This window comes from Oncorhynchus mykiss, chromosome 21 (genome assembly GCF_013265735.2).
Source record: "Oncorhynchus mykiss isolate Arlee chromosome 21, USDA_OmykA_1.1, whole genome shotgun sequence".
Classification (NCBI taxonomy): domain Eukaryota; kingdom Metazoa; phylum Chordata; class Actinopteri; order Salmoniformes; family Salmonidae; genus Oncorhynchus; species Oncorhynchus mykiss.
The window spans coordinates 59795384-59810042 of NC_048585.1; the positions used below are offsets into that span (position 1 = coordinate 59795384).

Below are 14659 nucleotides of genomic sequence, written 5' to 3' on the forward strand. Positions count from 1 at the left end.
AGCAGCTCCAAGAAACCACCAAACTCAGCAGATTAATTTCTTAAAGGGAACATATGCTGCTGCCAAACCTCTGACCATCTAGGTGATGGCGTTTGACTACATATTTTAACCTTCGATAGCTCAGTTGGTAGAGCGGAGGACTGTAGGTGAAATTGCTGTAATCCTTAGGTTGCTGGTTCAAATCTGGCTCGAAGGATTGTACTTTTTCTTGTGGCTTACGCCAACTTTTTGACAGCAGTGTACCATGACATGTGCTTGACAAAAAAATATATTTCCCTGAGAGAAGAAATCTTCACTTGTTGACCTTTGATAGGAATGTTGGTAGAGCAACAGAGAGTTCTCGAGATTGCAACAGTCCGTATGTCGCTGACTCAGAAGAGTATAACTTATTCTGCAGTTGTTCCAAGTTTTTGACTTATGCCTAGTGTTTACCCAAAAGCAAGTCATTCCCTGAGCGGGAATCAAACCCAGGCCGCGGTGGTAAAAGAACCGAATCCTTACCACTAGACCAACAGGGAGAGAGAAAAATACATTTCGCAAGCTAGGGGGCTAAACAGCGATTTTATTCCTCGGCTCACTTTTTGTCTATTCCCAAATGCAACTACTTGCAATCTAAGGGGATGTAGCTCAGAGGAATAGAGCATTAGTTGAACGTACGAAGACCTGGGGGCAATCCTTAGCAGCTCCAAGAAACCACCAAACTCAGCAGATTAATTTCTTAAAGGGAACATATGCTGCTGCCAAACCTCTGACCATCTAGGTGATGGCGTTTGACTACATATTTTAACCTTCAATAGCTCAGTTGGTAGAGCGGAGGACTGTAGGTGAAATTGCTGTAATCCTTAGGTCGCTGGTTCAAATCTGGCTCGAAAGATTGTACTTTTTCTTGTGGCTTACGCCAACTTTTTGACAGCAGTGTACCATGACATGTGCTTGACAAAAAAATATATTTCCCTGAGAGAAGAAATCTTCACTTGTTGACCTTTGATAGGAATGTTGGTAGAGCAGCAGAGAGTTCTCGAGATTGCAACAGTCCGTATGTCGCTGACTCAGAAGAGTATAACTTATTCTGCAGTTGTTCCAAGTTTTTGACTTATGCCTAGTGTTTACCCAAAAGCAAGTCATTCCCTGAGCGGGAATCAAACCCAGGCCGCGGTGGTAAAAGAACCGAATCCTAACCACTAGACCAACAGGGAGAGAGAAAAACACATTTCGCAAGCTAGGGGGCTAAACAGCGATTTTATTCCTCGGCTCACTTTTTGTCTATTCCCAAATGCAACTACTTGCAATCTAAGGGGATGTAGCTCAGAGGAATAGAGCATTAGTTGAACGTACGAAGACCTGGGGGCAATCCTCAGCAGCTCCAAGAAACCACCAAACTCAGCAGATTAATTTCTTAAAGGGAACATATGCTTCTGACAAACCTCTGACCATCTAGGTGATGGCGTTTGACTATATTCTTTACCCTTCGATAGCTCAGTTGGTAGAGGGGAGGACTGTAGGTGAAATTGGTGTAATCCTTAGGTTGCTGGTTCAAATCTAGCTCGAAGGATTGTACTTTTTCTTGTGGCTTACGCCAACTTTTTGACAGCAGTGTACCATGACATGTGCTTGACAAAAAAATATATTTCCCTGAGAGAAGAAATCTTCACTTGTTGACCTTTGATAGGAATGTTGGTAGAGCAGCAGAGAGTTCTCGAGATTGCAACAGTCCTTAGGTCGCTGATTCAGAAGAGTATAACTTTTTCTGCAGTTGTGCCAAGTTTTTGAATTATGCCTAGTGTTGCCCCAAAAGCAAGTCATTCCCTGAGCGGGAATCAAACCCAGGCAGCGGTGGTAAAAGAACCGAATCCTAACCACTAGACCAACAGGGAGATTGAAAAATACATTTTGCAAGCTAGGGGGCTAAACAGCGATTTTATTCCTCGGCTCACTTTTTATCTATTCCCAAATGCAACTACTTGCAATCTAAGGGGATGTAGCTCAGAGGAATAGAGCATTAGTTGAACGTACGAAGACCTGGGGGCAATCCTTAGCAGCTCCAAGAAACCACCAAACTCAGCAGATTCATTTCTTAAAGGGAACATATGCTGCTGCCAAACCTCTGACCATCTAGGTGATGGCGTTTGACTACATATTTTAACCTTCAATAGCTCAGTTGGTAGAGCGGAGGACTGTAGGTGAAATTGCTGTAATCCTTAGGTCGCTGGTTCAAATCTGGCTCGAAAGATTGTACATTTTCTTGTGGCTTACGCCAACTTTTTGACAGCAGTGTACCATGACATGTGCTTGACAAAAAAATATATTTCCCTGAGAGAAGAAATCTTCACTTGTTGACCTTTGATAGGAATGTTGGTAGAGCAGCAGAGAGTTCTCGAGATTGCAACAGTCCGTATGTCGCTGACTCAGAAGAGTATAACTTATTCTGCAGTTGTTCCAAGTTTTTGACTTATGCCTAGTGTTTACCCAAAAGCAAGTCATTCCCTGAGCGGGAATCAAACCCAGGCCTCGGTGGTAAAAGAACCGAATCCTTACCACTAGACCAACAGGGAGAGAGAAAAATACATTTCGCAAGCTAGGGGGCTAAACAGCGATTTTATTCCTCGGCTCACTTTTTGTCTATTCCCAAATGCAACTACTTGCAAAATAAGGGGATGTAGCTCAGAGGAATAGAGCATTAGTTGAACGTACGAAGACCTGGGGGCAATCCTTAGCAGCTCCAAGAAACCACCAAACTCAGCAGATTAATTTCTTAAAGGGAACATATGCTTCTGACAAACCTCTGACCATCTAGGTGATGGCGTTTGACTACATTTTTTATCCTTAGATAGCTCAGTTGGTAGAGCGGAGGACTGTAGGTGAAATTGCTGTAATCCTTAGGTCGCTGGTTTAAATCCGGCTCGAAGGATTGTACTTTTTCTTGTGGCTTACGGCAACTTTTTGACAGCAGTGAACCATGACATGTGCTTGACAAAAAAATATCTTTCCCTGAGAGAAGAAATCTTCACTTGTTGACCTTTGATAGGAATGTTGGTAGAGCAGCAGAGAGTTCTCGAGATTGCAACAGTCCTTAGGTCGCTGACTCAGAAGAGTATAACTTTTTCTGCAGTTGTGCCAAGTTTTTGACTTATGCCTAGTGTTGCCCCAAAAGCAAGTCATTCCCTGAGCGGGAATCAAACCCAGGCCGCGGTGGTAAAAGAACCGAATCCTAACCACTAGACCAACAGGGAGATTGAAAAATACATTTTGCAAGCTAGGGGGCTAAACAGCGATTTTATTCCTCGGCTCACTTTTTATCTATTCCCAAATGCAACTACTTGCAATCTAAGGGGATGTAGCTCAGAGGAATAGAGCATTAGTTGAACGTACGAAGACCTGGGGGCAATCCTTAGCAGCTCCAAGAAACCACCAAACTCAGCAGATTAATTTCTTAAAGGGAACATATGCTTCTGCCAAACCTCTGACCATCTAGGTGATGGCGTTTGACTACATTTTTTATCCTTCGATAGCTCAGTTGGTAGAGCGGAGGACTGTAGGTGAAATTGCTGTAATCCTTAGGTCGCTGGTTCAAATCCGGCTCGAAGGATTGTACTTTTTCTTGTGGCTTACGGCAACTTTTTGACAGCAGTGTACCATGACATGTGCTTGACAAAAAAATATCTTTCCCTGAGAGAAGAAATCTTCACTTGTTGACCTTTGATAGGAATGTTGGTAGAGCAGCAGAGAGTTCTCGAGATTGCAACAGTCCTTAGGTCGCTGACTCAGAAGAGTATAACTTTTTCTGCAGTTGTGCCAAGTTTTTGACTTATGCCTAGTGTTGCCCCAAAAGCAAGTCATTCCCTGAGCGGGAATCAAACCCAGGCAGCGGTGGTAAAAGAACCGAATCCTAACCACTAGACCAACAGGGAGATTGAAAAATACATTTTGCAAGCTAGGGGGCTAAACAGCGATTTTATTCCTCGGCTCACTTTTTATCTATTCCCAAATGCAACTACTTGCAATCTAAGGGGATGTAGCTCAGAGGAATAGAGCATTAGTTGAACGTACGAAGACCTGGGGGCAATCCTTAGCAGCTCCAAGAAACCACCAAACTCAGCAGATTAATTTCTTAAAGGGAACATATGCTTCTGCCAAACCTCTGACCATCTAGGTGATGGCGTTTGACTACATTTTTTATCCTTCGATAGCTCAGTTGGTAGAGCGGAGGACTGTAGGTGAAATTGCTGTAATCCTTAGGTCGCTGGTTCAAATCCGGATCGAAGGATTGTACTTTTTCTTGTGGCTTACGGCAACTTTTTGACAGCAGTGTACAGCAGTGTACCATGACATGTTCTTGACAAAAAAATATATTTCCCTGAGAGAAGAAATCTTCACTTGTTGACCTTTGATAGGAATGTTGGTAGAGCAGCAGAGAGTTCTCGAGATTGCAACAGTCCGTATGTCGCTGACTCAGAAGAGTATAACTTATTCTGCAGTTGTTCCAAGTTTTTGACTTATGCCTAGTGTTTACCCAAAAGCAAGTCATTCCCTGAGCGGGAATCAAACCCAGGCCGCGGTGGTAAAAGAACCGAATCCTAACCACTAGACCAACAGGGAGAGAGAAAAATACATTTCGCAAGCTAGGGGGCTAAACAGCGATTTTATTCCTCGGCTCACTTTTTGTCTATTCCCAAATGCAACTACTTGCAATCTAAGGGGATGTAGCTCAGAGGAATAGAGCATTAGTTGAACGTACGAAGACCTGGGGGCAATCCTCAGCAGCTCCAAGAAACCACCAAACTCAGCAGATTAATTTCTTAAAGGGAACATATGCTTCTGACAAACCTCTGACCATCTAGGTGATGGCGTTTGACTATATTCTTTACCCTTCGATAGCTCAGTTGGTAGAGGGGAGGACTGTAGGTGAAATTGCTGTAATCCTTAGGTTGCTGGTTCAAATCTAGCTCGAAGGATTGTACTTTTTCTTGTGGCTTACGCCAACTTTTTGACAGCAGTGTACCATGACATGTGCTTGACAAAAAAATATATTTCCCTGAGAGAAGAAATCTTCACTTGTTGACCTTTGATAGGAATGTTGGTAGAGCAGCAGAGAGTTCTCGAGATTGCAACAGTCCTTAGGTCGCTGATTCAGAAGAGTATAACTTTTTCTGCAGTTGTGCCAAGTTTTTGAATTATGCCTAGTGTTGCCCCAAAAGCAAGTCATTCCCTGAGCGGGAATCAAACCCAGGCAGCGGTGGTAAAAGAACCGAATCCTAACCACTAGACCAACAGGGAGATTGAAAAATACATTTTGCAAGCTAGGGGGCTAAACAGCGATTTTATTCCTCGGCTCACTTTTTATCTATTCCCAAATGCAACTACTTGCAATCTAAGGGGATGTAGCTCAGAGGAATAGAGCATTAGTTGAACGTACGAAGACCTGGGGGCAATCCTTAGCAGCTCCAAGAAACCACCAAACTCAGCAGATTCATTTCTTAAAGGGAACATATGCTGCTGCCAAACCTCTGACCATCTAGGTGATGGCGTTTGACTACATTTTTTATCCTTCGATAGCTCAGTTGGTAGAGCGGAGGACTGTAGGTGAAATTGCTGTAATCCTTAGGTCGCTGGTTCAAATCCGGCTCGAAGGATTGTACTTTTTCTTGTGGCTTACGGCAACTTTTTGACAGCAGTGTACCATGACATGTGCTTGACAAAAAATATCTTTCCCTGAGAGAAGAAATCTTCACTTGTTGACCTTTGATAGGAATGCTGGTAGAGCAGCAGAGAGTTCTCGAGATTGCAACAGTCCTTAGGTCGCTGACTCAGAAGAGTATAACTTTTTCTGCAGTTGTGCCAAGTTTTTGACTTATGCCTAGTGTTGCCCCAAAAGCAAGTCATTCCCTGAGCGGGAATCAAACCCAGGCAGCGGTGGTAAAAGAACCGAATCCTAACCACTAGACCAACAGGGAGATTGAAAAATACATTTTGCAAGCTAGGGCGCTAAACAGCGATTTTATTCCTCGGCTCACTTTTTATCTATTCCCAAATGCAACTACTTGCAATCTAAGGGGATGTAGCTCAGAGGAATAGAGCATTAGTTGAACGTACGAAGACCTGGGGGCAATCCTTAGCAGCTCCAAGAAACCACCAAACTCAGCAGATTAATTTCTTAAAGGGAACATATGCTTCTGCCAAACCTCTGACCATCTAGGTGATGGCGTTTGACTACATTTTTTATCCTTCGATAGCTCAGTTGGTAGAGCGGAGGACTGTAGGTGAAATTGCTGTAATCCTTAGGTCGCTGGTTCAAATCTGGCTCGAAAGATTGTACTTTTTCTTGTGGCTTACGCCAACTTTTTGACAGCAGTGTACCATGACATGTGCTTGACAAAAAAATATATTTCCCTGAGAGAAGAAATCTTCACTTGTTGACCTTTGATAGGAATGTTGGTAGAGCAGCAGAGAGTTCTCGAGATTGCAACAGTCCGTATGTCGCTGACTCAGAAGAGTATAACTTATTCTGCAGTTGTTCCAAGTTTTTGACTTATGCCTAGTGTTTACCCAAAAGCAAGTCATTCCCTGAGCGGGAATCAAACCCAGGCCTCGGTGGTAAAAGAACCGAATCCTTACCACTAGACCAACAGGGAGAGAGAAAAATACATTTCGCAAGCTAGGGGGCTAAACAGCGATTTTATTCCTCGGCTCACTTTTTGTCTATTCCCAAATGCAACTACTTGCAATCTAAGGGGATGTAGCTCAGAGGAATAGAGCATTAGTTGAACGTACGAAGACCTGGGGGCAATCCTTAGCAGCTCCAAGAAACCACCAAACTCAGCAGATTAATTTCTTAAAGGGAACATATGCTTCTGCCAAACCTCTGACCATCTAGGTGATGGCGTTTGACTACATTTTTTATCCTTAGATAGCTCAGTTGGTAGAGCGGAGGACTGTAGGTGAAATTGCTGTAATCCTTAGGTCGCTGGTTTAAATCCGGCTCGAAGGATTGTACTTTTTCTTGTGGCTTACGGCAACTTTTTGACAGCAGTGAACCATGACATGTGCTTGACAAAAAAATATCTTTCCCTGAGAGAAGAAATCTTCACTTGTTGACCTTTGATAGGAATGTTGGTAGAGCAGCAGAGAGTTCTCGAGATTGCAACAGTCCTTAGGTCGCTGACTCAGAAGAGTATAACTTTTTCTGCAGTTGTGCCAAGTTTTTGACTTATGCCTAGTGTTGCCCCAAAAGCAAGTCATTCCCTGAGCGGGAATCAAACCCAGGCCGCGGTGGTAAAAGAACCGAATCCTAACCACTAGACCAACAGGGAGATTGAAAAATACATTTTGCAAGCTAGGGGGCTAAACAGCGATTTTATTCCTCGGCTCACTTCTTATCTATTCCCAAATGCAACTACTTGCAATCTAAGGGGATGTAGCTCAGAGGAATAGAGCATTAGTTGAACGTACGAAGACCTGGGGGCAATCCTTAGCAGCTCCAAGAAACCACCAAACTCAGCAGATTAATTTCTTAAAGGGAACATATGCTTCTGCCAAACCTCTGACCATCTAGGTGATGGCGTTTGACTACATTTTTTATCCTTCGATAGCTCAGTTGGTAGAGCGGAGGACTGTAGGTGAAATTGCTGTAATCCTTAGGTCGCTGGTTCAAATCCGGCTCGAAGGATTGTACTTTTTCTTGTGGCTTACGGCAACTTTTTGACAGCAGTGTACCATGACATGTGCTTGACAAAAAAATATCTTTCCCTGAGAGAAGAAATCTTCACTTGTTGACCTTTGATAGGAATGTTGGTAGAGCAGCAGAGAGTTCTCGAGATTGCAACAGTCCTTAGGTCGCTGACTCAGAAGAGTATAACTTTTTCTGCAGTTGTGCCAAGTTTTTGACTTATGCCTAGTGTTGCCCCAAAAGCAAGTCATTCCCTGAGCGGGAATCAAACCCAGGCAGCGGTGGTAAAAGAACCGAATCCTAACCACTAGACCAACAGGGAGATTGAAAAATACATTTTGCAAGCTAGGGGGCTAAACAGCGATTTTATTCCTCGGCTCACTTTTTGTCTATTCCCAAATGCAACTACTTGCAATCTAAGGGGATGTAGCTCAGAGGAATAGAGCATTAGTTGAACGTACGAAGACCTGGGGGCAATCCTCAGCAGCTCCAAGAAACCACCAAACTCAGCAGATTAATTTCTTAAAGGGAACATATGCTTCTGACAAACCTCTGACCATCTAGGTGATGGCGTTTGACTATATTCTTTACCCTTCGATAGCTCAGTTGGTAGAGGGGAGGACTGTAGGTGAAATTGCTGTAATCCTTAGGTTGCTGGTTCAAATCTAGCTCGAAGGATTGTACTTTTTCTTGTGGCTTACGCCAACTTTTTGACAGCAGTGTACCATGACATGTGCTTGACAAAAAAATATATTTCCCTGAGAGAAGAAATCTTCACTTGTTGACCTTTGATAGGAATGTTGGTAGAGCAGCAGAGAGTTCTCGAGATTGCAACAGTCCTTAGGTCGCTGATTCAGAAGAGTATAACTTTTTCTGCAGTTGTGCCAAGTTTTTGAATTATGCCTAGTGTTGCCCCAAAAGCAAGTCATTCCCTGAGCGGGAATCAAACCCAGGCAGCGGTGGTAAAAGAACCGAATCCTAACCACTAGACCAACAGGGAGATTGAAAAATACATTTTGCAAGCTAGGGGGCTAAACAGCGATTTTATTCCTCGGCTCACTTTTTATCTATTCCCAAATGCAACTACTTGCAATCTAAGGGGATGTAGCTCAGAGGAATAGAGCATTAGTTGAACGTACGAAGACCTGGGGGCAATCCTTAGCAGCTCCAAGAAACCACCAAACTCAGCAGATTCATTTCTTAAAGGGAACATATGCTGCTGCCAAACCTCTGACCATCTAGGTGATGGCGTTTGACTACATTTTTTATCCTTCGATAGCTCAGTTGGTAGAGCGGAGGACTGTAGGTGAAATTGCTGTAATCCTTAGGTCGCTGGTTCAAATCCGGCTCGAAGGATTGTACTTTTTCTTGTGGCTTACGGCAACTTTTTGACAGCAGTGTACCATGACATGTGCTTGACAAAAAATATCTTTCCCTGAGAGAAGAAATCTTCACTTGTTGACCTTTGATAGGAATGCTGGTAGAGCAGCAGAGAGTTCTCGAGATTGCAACAGTCCTTAGGTCGCTGACTCAGAAGAGTATAACTTTTTCTGCAGTTGTGCCAAGTTTTTGACTTATGCCTAGTGTTGCCCCAAAAGCAAGTCATTCCCTGAGCGGGAATCAAACCCAGGCAGCGGTGGTAAAAGAACCGAATCCTAACCACTAGACCAACAGGGAGATTGAAAAATACATTTTGCAAGCTAGGGCGCTAAACAGCGATTTTATTCCTCGGCTCACTTTTTATCTATTCCCAAATGCAACTACTTGCAATCTAAGGGGATGTAGCTCAGAGGAATAGAGCATTAGTTGAACGTACGAAGACCTGGGGGCAATCCTTAGCAGCTCCAAGAAACCACCAAACTCAGCAGATTAATTTCTTAAAGGGAACATATGCTTCTGCCAAACCTCTGACCATCTAGGTGATGGCGTTTGACTACATTTTTTATCCTTCGATAGCTCAGTTGGTAGAGCGGAGGACTGTAGGTGAAATTGCTGTAATCCTTAGGTCGCTGGTTCAAATCTGGCTCGAAAGATTGTACTTTTTCTTGTGGCTTACGCCAACTTTTTGACAGCAGTGTACCATGACATGTGCTTGACAAAAAAATATATTTCCCTGAGAGAAGAAATCTTCACTTGTTGACCTTTGATAGGAATGTTGGTAGAGCAGCAGAGAGTTCTCGAGATTGCAACAGTCCGTATGTCGCTGACTCAGAAGAGTATAACTTATTCTGCAGTTGTTCCAAGTTTTTGACTTATGCCTAGTGTTTACCCAAAAGCAAGTCATTCCCTGAGCGGGAATCAAACCCAGGCCTCGGTGGTAAAAGAACCGAATCCTTACCACTAGACCAACAGGGAGAGAGAAAAATACATTTCGCAAGCTAGGGGGCTAAACAGCGATTTTATTCCTCGGCTCACTTTTTGTCTATTCCCAAATGCAACTACTTGCAAAATAAGGGGATGTAGCTCAGAGGAATAGAGCATTAGTTGAACGTACGAAGACCTGGGGGCAATCCTTAGCAGCTCCAAGAAACCACCAAACTCAGCAGATTAATTTCTTAAAGGGAACATATGCTTCTGCCAAACCTCTGACCATCTAGGTGATGGCGTTTGACTACATTTTTTATCCTTAGATAGCTCAGTTGGTAGAGCGGAGGACTGTAGGTGAAATTGCTGTAATCCTTAGGTCGCTGGTTTAAATCCGGCTCGAAGGATTGTACTTTTTCTTGTGGCTTACGGCAACTTTTTGACAGCAGTGAACCATGACATGTGCTTGACAAAAAAATATCTTTCCCTGAGAGAAGAAATCTTCACTTGTTGACCTTTGATAGGAATGTTGGTAGAGCAGCAGAGAGTTCTCGAGATTGCAACAGTCCTTAGGTCGCTGACTCAGAAGAGTATAACTTTTTCTGCAGTTGTGCCAAGTTTTTGACTTATGCCTAGTGTTGCCCCAAAAGCAAGTCATTCCCTGAGCGGGAATCAAACCCAGGCCGCGGTGGTAAAAGAACCGAATCCTAACCACTAGACCAACAGGGAGATTGAAAAATACATTTTGCAAGCTAGGGGGCTAAACAGCGATTTTATTCCTCGGCTCACTTCTTATCTATTCCCAAATGCAACTACTTGCAATCTAAGGGGATGTAGCTCAGAGGAATAGAGCATTAGTTGAACGTACGAAGACCTGGGGGCAATCCTTAGCAGCTCCAAGAAACCACCAAACTCAGCAGATTAATTTCTTAAAGGGAACATATGCTTCTGCCAAACCTCTGACCATCTAGGTGATGGCGTTTGACTACATTTTTTATCCTTCGATAGCTCAGTTGGTAGAGCGGAGGACTGTAGGTGAAATTGCTGTAATCCTTAGGTCGCTGGTTCAAATCCGGCTCGAAGGATTGTACTTTTTCTTGTGGCTTACGGCAACTTTTTGACAGCAGTGTACCATGACATGTGCTTGACAAAAAAATATCTTTCCCTGAGAGAAGAAATCTTCACTTGTTGACCTTTGATAGGAATGTTGGTAGAGCAGCAGAGAGTTCTCGAGATTGCAACAGTCCTTAGGTCGCTGACTCAGAAGAGTATAACTTTTTCTGCAGTTGTGCCAAGTTTTTGACTTATGCCTAGTGTTGCCCCAAAAGCAAGTCATTCCCTGAGCGGGAATCAAACCCAGGCAGCGGTGGTAAAAGAACCGAATCCTAACCACTAGACCAACAGGGAGATTGAAAAATACATTTTGCAAGCTAGGGGGCTAAACAGCGATTTTATTCCTCGGCTCACTTTTTATCTATTCCCAAATGCAACTACTTGCAATCTAAGGGGATGTAGCTCAGAGGAATAGAGCAGTAGTTGAACGTACGAAGACCTGGGGGCAATCCTTAGCAGCTCCAAGAAACCACCAAACTCAGCAGATTAATTTCTTAAAGGGAACATATGCTTCTGCCAAACCTCTGACCATCTAGGTGATGGCGTTTGACTACATTTTTTATCTTTCGATAGCTCAGTTGGTAGAGCGGAGGACTGTAGGTGAAATTGCTGTAATCCTTAGGTTGCTGGTTCAAATCCGGCTCGAAGGATTGTACTTTTTCTTGTGGCTTACGGCAACTTTTTGACAGCAGTGTACCATGACATGTGCTTGACAAAAAAATATCTTTCCCTGAGAGAAGAAATCTTCACTTGTTGACCTTTGATAGGAATGTTGGTAGAGCAGCAGAGAGTTCTCGAGATTGCAACAGTCCTTAGGTCGCTGACTCAGAAGAGTATAACTTTTTCTGCAGTTGTGCCAAGTTTTTGACTTATGCCTAGTGTTGCCCCAAAAGCAAGTCATTCCCTGAGCGGGAATCAAACCCAGGCCGCGGTGGTAAAAGAACCGAATCCTAACCACTAGACCAACAGGGAGATTGAAAAATACATTTTGCAAGCTAGGGGGCTAAACAGCGATTTTATTCCTCGGCTCACTTTTTATCTATTCCCAAATGCAACTACTTGCAATCTAAGGGGATGTAGCTCAGAGGAATAGAGCATTAGTTGAACGTACGAAGACCTGGGGGCAATCCTTAGCAGCTCCAAGAAACCACCAAACTCAGCAGATTAATTTCTTAAAGGGAACATATGCTTCTGCCAAACCTCTGACCATCTAGGTGATGGCGTTTGACTACATTTTTTATCCTTCGATAGCTCAGTTGGTAGAGCGGAGGACTGTAGGTGAAATTGCTGTAATCCTTAGGTCGCTGGTTCAAATCCGGCTCGAAGGATTGTACTTTTTCTTGTGGCTTACGGCAACTTTTTGACAGCAGTGTACCATGACATGTGCTTGACAAAAAAATATCTTTCCCTGAGAGAAGAAATCTTCACTTGTTGACCTTTGATAGGAATGTTGGTAGAGCAGCAGAGAGTTCTCGAGATTGCAACAGTCCTTAGGTCGCTGACTCAGAAGAGTATAACTTTTTCTGCAGTTGTGCCAAGTTTTTGACTTATGCCTAGTGTTGCCCCAAAAGCAAGTCATTCCCTGAGCGGGAATCAAACCCAGGCAGCGGTGGTAAAAGAACCGAATCCTAACCACTAGACCAACAGGGAGATTGAAAAATACATTTTGCAAGCTAGGGGGCTAAACAGCGATTTTATTCCTCGGCTCACTTTTTATCTATTCCCAAATGCAACTACTTGCAATCTAAGGGGATGTAGCTCAGAGGAATAGAGCAGTAGTTGAACGTACGAAGACCTGGGGGCAATCCTTAGCAGCTCCAAGAAACCACCAAACTCAGCAGATTAATTTCTTAAAGGGAACATATGCTTCTGCCAAACCTCTGACCATCTAGGTGATGGCGTTTGACTACATTTTTTATCCTTCGATAGCTCAGTTGGTAGAGCGGAGGACTGTAGGTGAAATTGCTGTAATCCTTAGGTCGCTGGTTCAAATCCGGCTCGAAGGATTGTACTTTTTCTTGTGGCTTACGGCAACTTTTTGACAGCAGTGTACCATGACATGTGCTTGACAAAAAAATATCTTTCCCTGAGAGAAGAAATCTTCACTTGTTGACCTTTGATAGGAATGTTGGTAGAGCAGCAGAGAGTTCTCGAGATTGCAACAGTCCTTAGGTCGCTGACTCAGAAGAGTATAACTTTTTCTGCAGTTGTGCCAAGTTTTTGACTTATGCCTAGTGTTGCCCCAAAAGCAAGTCATTCCCTGAGCGGGAATCAAACCCAGGCAGCGGTGGTAAAAGAACCGAATCCTAACCACTAGACCAACAGGGAGATTGAAAAATACATTTTGCAAGCTAGGGGGCTAAACAGCGATTTTATTCCTCGGCTCACTTTTTATCTATTCCCAAATGCAACTACTTGCAATCTAAGGGGATGTAGCTCAGAGGAATAGAGCATTAGTTGAACGTACGAAGACCTGGGGGCAATCCTTAGCAGCTCCAAGAAACCACCAAACTCAGCAGATTAATTTCTTAAAGGGAACATATGCTGCTGCCAAACCTCTGACCATCTAGGTGATGGTGTTTGACTACATGTTTTAACCTTCGATAGCTCAGTTGGTAGAGCGGAGGACTGTAGGTGAAATTGCTGTAATCCTTAGGTAGCTGGTTCAAATCTGGCTCGAAGGATTGTACTTTTTCTTGTGGCTTACGCCAACTTTTTGACAGCAGTGTACCATGACATGTTCTTGACAAAAAAATATATTTCCCTGAGAGAAGAAATCTTCACTTGTTGACCTTTGATAGGAATGTTGGTAGAGCAGCAGAGAGTTCTCGAGATTGCAACAGTCCGTATGTCGCTGACTCAGAAGAGTATAACTTATTCTGCAGTTGTTCCAAGTTTTTGACTTATGCCTAGTGTTTACCCAAAAGCAAGTCATTCCCTGAGCGGGAATCAAACCCAGGCCGCGGTGGTAAAAGGACCGAATCCTAACCACTAGACCAACAGGGAGAGAGAAAAATACATTTCGCAAGCTAGGGGGCTAAACAGCGATTTTATTCCTCGGCTCACTTTTTGTCTATTCCCAAATGCAACTACTTGCAATCTAAGGGGATGTAGCTCAGAGGAATAGAGCATTAGTTGAACGTACGAAGACCTGGGGGCAATCCTCAGCAGCTCCAAGAAACCACCAAACTCAGCAGATTAATTTCTTAAAGGGAACATATGCTTCTGACAAACCTCTGACCATCTAGGTGATGGCGTTTGACTATATTCTTTACCCTTCGATAGCTCAGTTGGTAGAGGGGAGGACTGTAGGTGAAATTGCTGTAATCCTTAGGTTGCTGGTTCAAATCTAGCTCGAAGGATTGTACTTTTTCTTGTGGCTTACGCCAACTTTTTGACAGCAGTGTACCATGACATGTGCTTGACAAAAAAATATATTTCCCTGAGAGAAGAAATCTTCACTTGTTGACCTTTGATAGGAATGTTGGTAGAGCAGCAGAGAGTTCTCGAGATTGCAACAGTCCTTAGGTCGCTGACTCAGAAGAGTATAACTTTTTCTGCAGTTGTGCCAAGTTTTTG

General features: G+C 43.4%; 22 non-coding genes across 22 annotated transcripts; all 22 read left to right on the forward strand.

Annotated features, from left to right (window-relative positions):
* The first annotated feature begins 109 nt into the window (after nucleotides 1-109).
* On the forward strand, nucleotides 110-196 carry trnay-gua. The gene is given in 2 exon segments: nucleotides 110-146; nucleotides 161-196. It is a non-coding gene; the product is annotated as a tRNA-Tyr (tRNA).
* A 591-nt stretch (nucleotides 197-787) lies between these two features.
* Nucleotides 788-874, forward strand: trnay-gua. Its single transcript is given in 2 exon segments — nucleotides 788-824; nucleotides 839-874. It is a non-coding gene; the product is annotated as a tRNA-Tyr (tRNA).
* Nucleotides 875-1465: 591 nt separating this feature from the next.
* trnay-gua lies at nucleotides 1466-1552 on the forward strand. The gene is given in 2 exon segments: nucleotides 1466-1502; nucleotides 1517-1552. It is a non-coding gene; the product is annotated as a tRNA-Tyr (tRNA).
* Nucleotides 1553-2143: 591 nt separating this feature from the next.
* On the forward strand, nucleotides 2144-2230 carry trnay-gua. The gene is given in 2 exon segments: nucleotides 2144-2180; nucleotides 2195-2230. It is a non-coding gene; the product is annotated as a tRNA-Tyr (tRNA).
* Nucleotides 2231-2821: 591 nt separating this feature from the next.
* On the forward strand, nucleotides 2822-2908 carry trnay-gua. Its single transcript is given in 2 exon segments — nucleotides 2822-2858; nucleotides 2873-2908. It is a non-coding gene; the product is annotated as a tRNA-Tyr (tRNA).
* Nucleotides 2909-3499: 591 nt separating this feature from the next.
* trnay-gua lies at nucleotides 3500-3586 on the forward strand. The gene is given in 2 exon segments: nucleotides 3500-3536; nucleotides 3551-3586. It is a non-coding gene; the product is annotated as a tRNA-Tyr (tRNA).
* Nucleotides 3587-4177: 591 nt separating this feature from the next.
* On the forward strand, nucleotides 4178-4264 carry trnay-gua. The gene is given in 2 exon segments: nucleotides 4178-4214; nucleotides 4229-4264. It is a non-coding gene; the product is annotated as a tRNA-Tyr (tRNA).
* A 601-nt stretch (nucleotides 4265-4865) lies between these two features.
* trnay-gua lies at nucleotides 4866-4952 on the forward strand. The gene is given in 2 exon segments: nucleotides 4866-4902; nucleotides 4917-4952. It is a non-coding gene; the product is annotated as a tRNA-Tyr (tRNA).
* A 591-nt stretch (nucleotides 4953-5543) lies between these two features.
* On the forward strand, nucleotides 5544-5630 carry trnay-gua. The gene is given in 2 exon segments: nucleotides 5544-5580; nucleotides 5595-5630. It is a non-coding gene; the product is annotated as a tRNA-Tyr (tRNA).
* A 590-nt stretch (nucleotides 5631-6220) lies between these two features.
* On the forward strand, nucleotides 6221-6307 carry trnay-gua. The gene is given in 2 exon segments: nucleotides 6221-6257; nucleotides 6272-6307. It is a non-coding gene; the product is annotated as a tRNA-Tyr (tRNA).
* A 591-nt stretch (nucleotides 6308-6898) lies between these two features.
* trnay-gua lies at nucleotides 6899-6985 on the forward strand. The gene is given in 2 exon segments: nucleotides 6899-6935; nucleotides 6950-6985. It is a non-coding gene; the product is annotated as a tRNA-Tyr (tRNA).
* Nucleotides 6986-7576: 591 nt separating this feature from the next.
* On the forward strand, nucleotides 7577-7663 carry trnay-gua. The gene is given in 2 exon segments: nucleotides 7577-7613; nucleotides 7628-7663. It is a non-coding gene; the product is annotated as a tRNA-Tyr (tRNA).
* Nucleotides 7664-8254: 591 nt separating this feature from the next.
* On the forward strand, nucleotides 8255-8341 carry trnay-gua. The gene is given in 2 exon segments: nucleotides 8255-8291; nucleotides 8306-8341. It is a non-coding gene; the product is annotated as a tRNA-Tyr (tRNA).
* Nucleotides 8342-8932: 591 nt separating this feature from the next.
* Nucleotides 8933-9019, forward strand: trnay-gua. Its single transcript is given in 2 exon segments — nucleotides 8933-8969; nucleotides 8984-9019. It is a non-coding gene; the product is annotated as a tRNA-Tyr (tRNA).
* Nucleotides 9020-9609: 590 nt separating this feature from the next.
* trnay-gua lies at nucleotides 9610-9696 on the forward strand. Its single transcript is given in 2 exon segments — nucleotides 9610-9646; nucleotides 9661-9696. It is a non-coding gene; the product is annotated as a tRNA-Tyr (tRNA).
* Nucleotides 9697-10287: 591 nt separating this feature from the next.
* Nucleotides 10288-10374, forward strand: trnay-gua. The gene is given in 2 exon segments: nucleotides 10288-10324; nucleotides 10339-10374. It is a non-coding gene; the product is annotated as a tRNA-Tyr (tRNA).
* A 591-nt stretch (nucleotides 10375-10965) lies between these two features.
* On the forward strand, nucleotides 10966-11052 carry trnay-gua. Its single transcript is given in 2 exon segments — nucleotides 10966-11002; nucleotides 11017-11052. It is a non-coding gene; the product is annotated as a tRNA-Tyr (tRNA).
* Nucleotides 11053-11643: 591 nt separating this feature from the next.
* trnay-gua lies at nucleotides 11644-11730 on the forward strand. The gene is given in 2 exon segments: nucleotides 11644-11680; nucleotides 11695-11730. It is a non-coding gene; the product is annotated as a tRNA-Tyr (tRNA).
* A 591-nt stretch (nucleotides 11731-12321) lies between these two features.
* Nucleotides 12322-12408, forward strand: trnay-gua. The gene is given in 2 exon segments: nucleotides 12322-12358; nucleotides 12373-12408. It is a non-coding gene; the product is annotated as a tRNA-Tyr (tRNA).
* Nucleotides 12409-12999: 591 nt separating this feature from the next.
* Nucleotides 13000-13086, forward strand: trnay-gua. The gene is given in 2 exon segments: nucleotides 13000-13036; nucleotides 13051-13086. It is a non-coding gene; the product is annotated as a tRNA-Tyr (tRNA).
* Nucleotides 13087-13677: 591 nt separating this feature from the next.
* On the forward strand, nucleotides 13678-13764 carry trnay-gua. Its single transcript is given in 2 exon segments — nucleotides 13678-13714; nucleotides 13729-13764. It is a non-coding gene; the product is annotated as a tRNA-Tyr (tRNA).
* A 591-nt stretch (nucleotides 13765-14355) lies between these two features.
* Nucleotides 14356-14442, forward strand: trnay-gua. Its single transcript is given in 2 exon segments — nucleotides 14356-14392; nucleotides 14407-14442. It is a non-coding gene; the product is annotated as a tRNA-Tyr (tRNA).
* The last annotated feature ends 217 nt before the right edge of the window (nucleotides 14443-14659 follow it).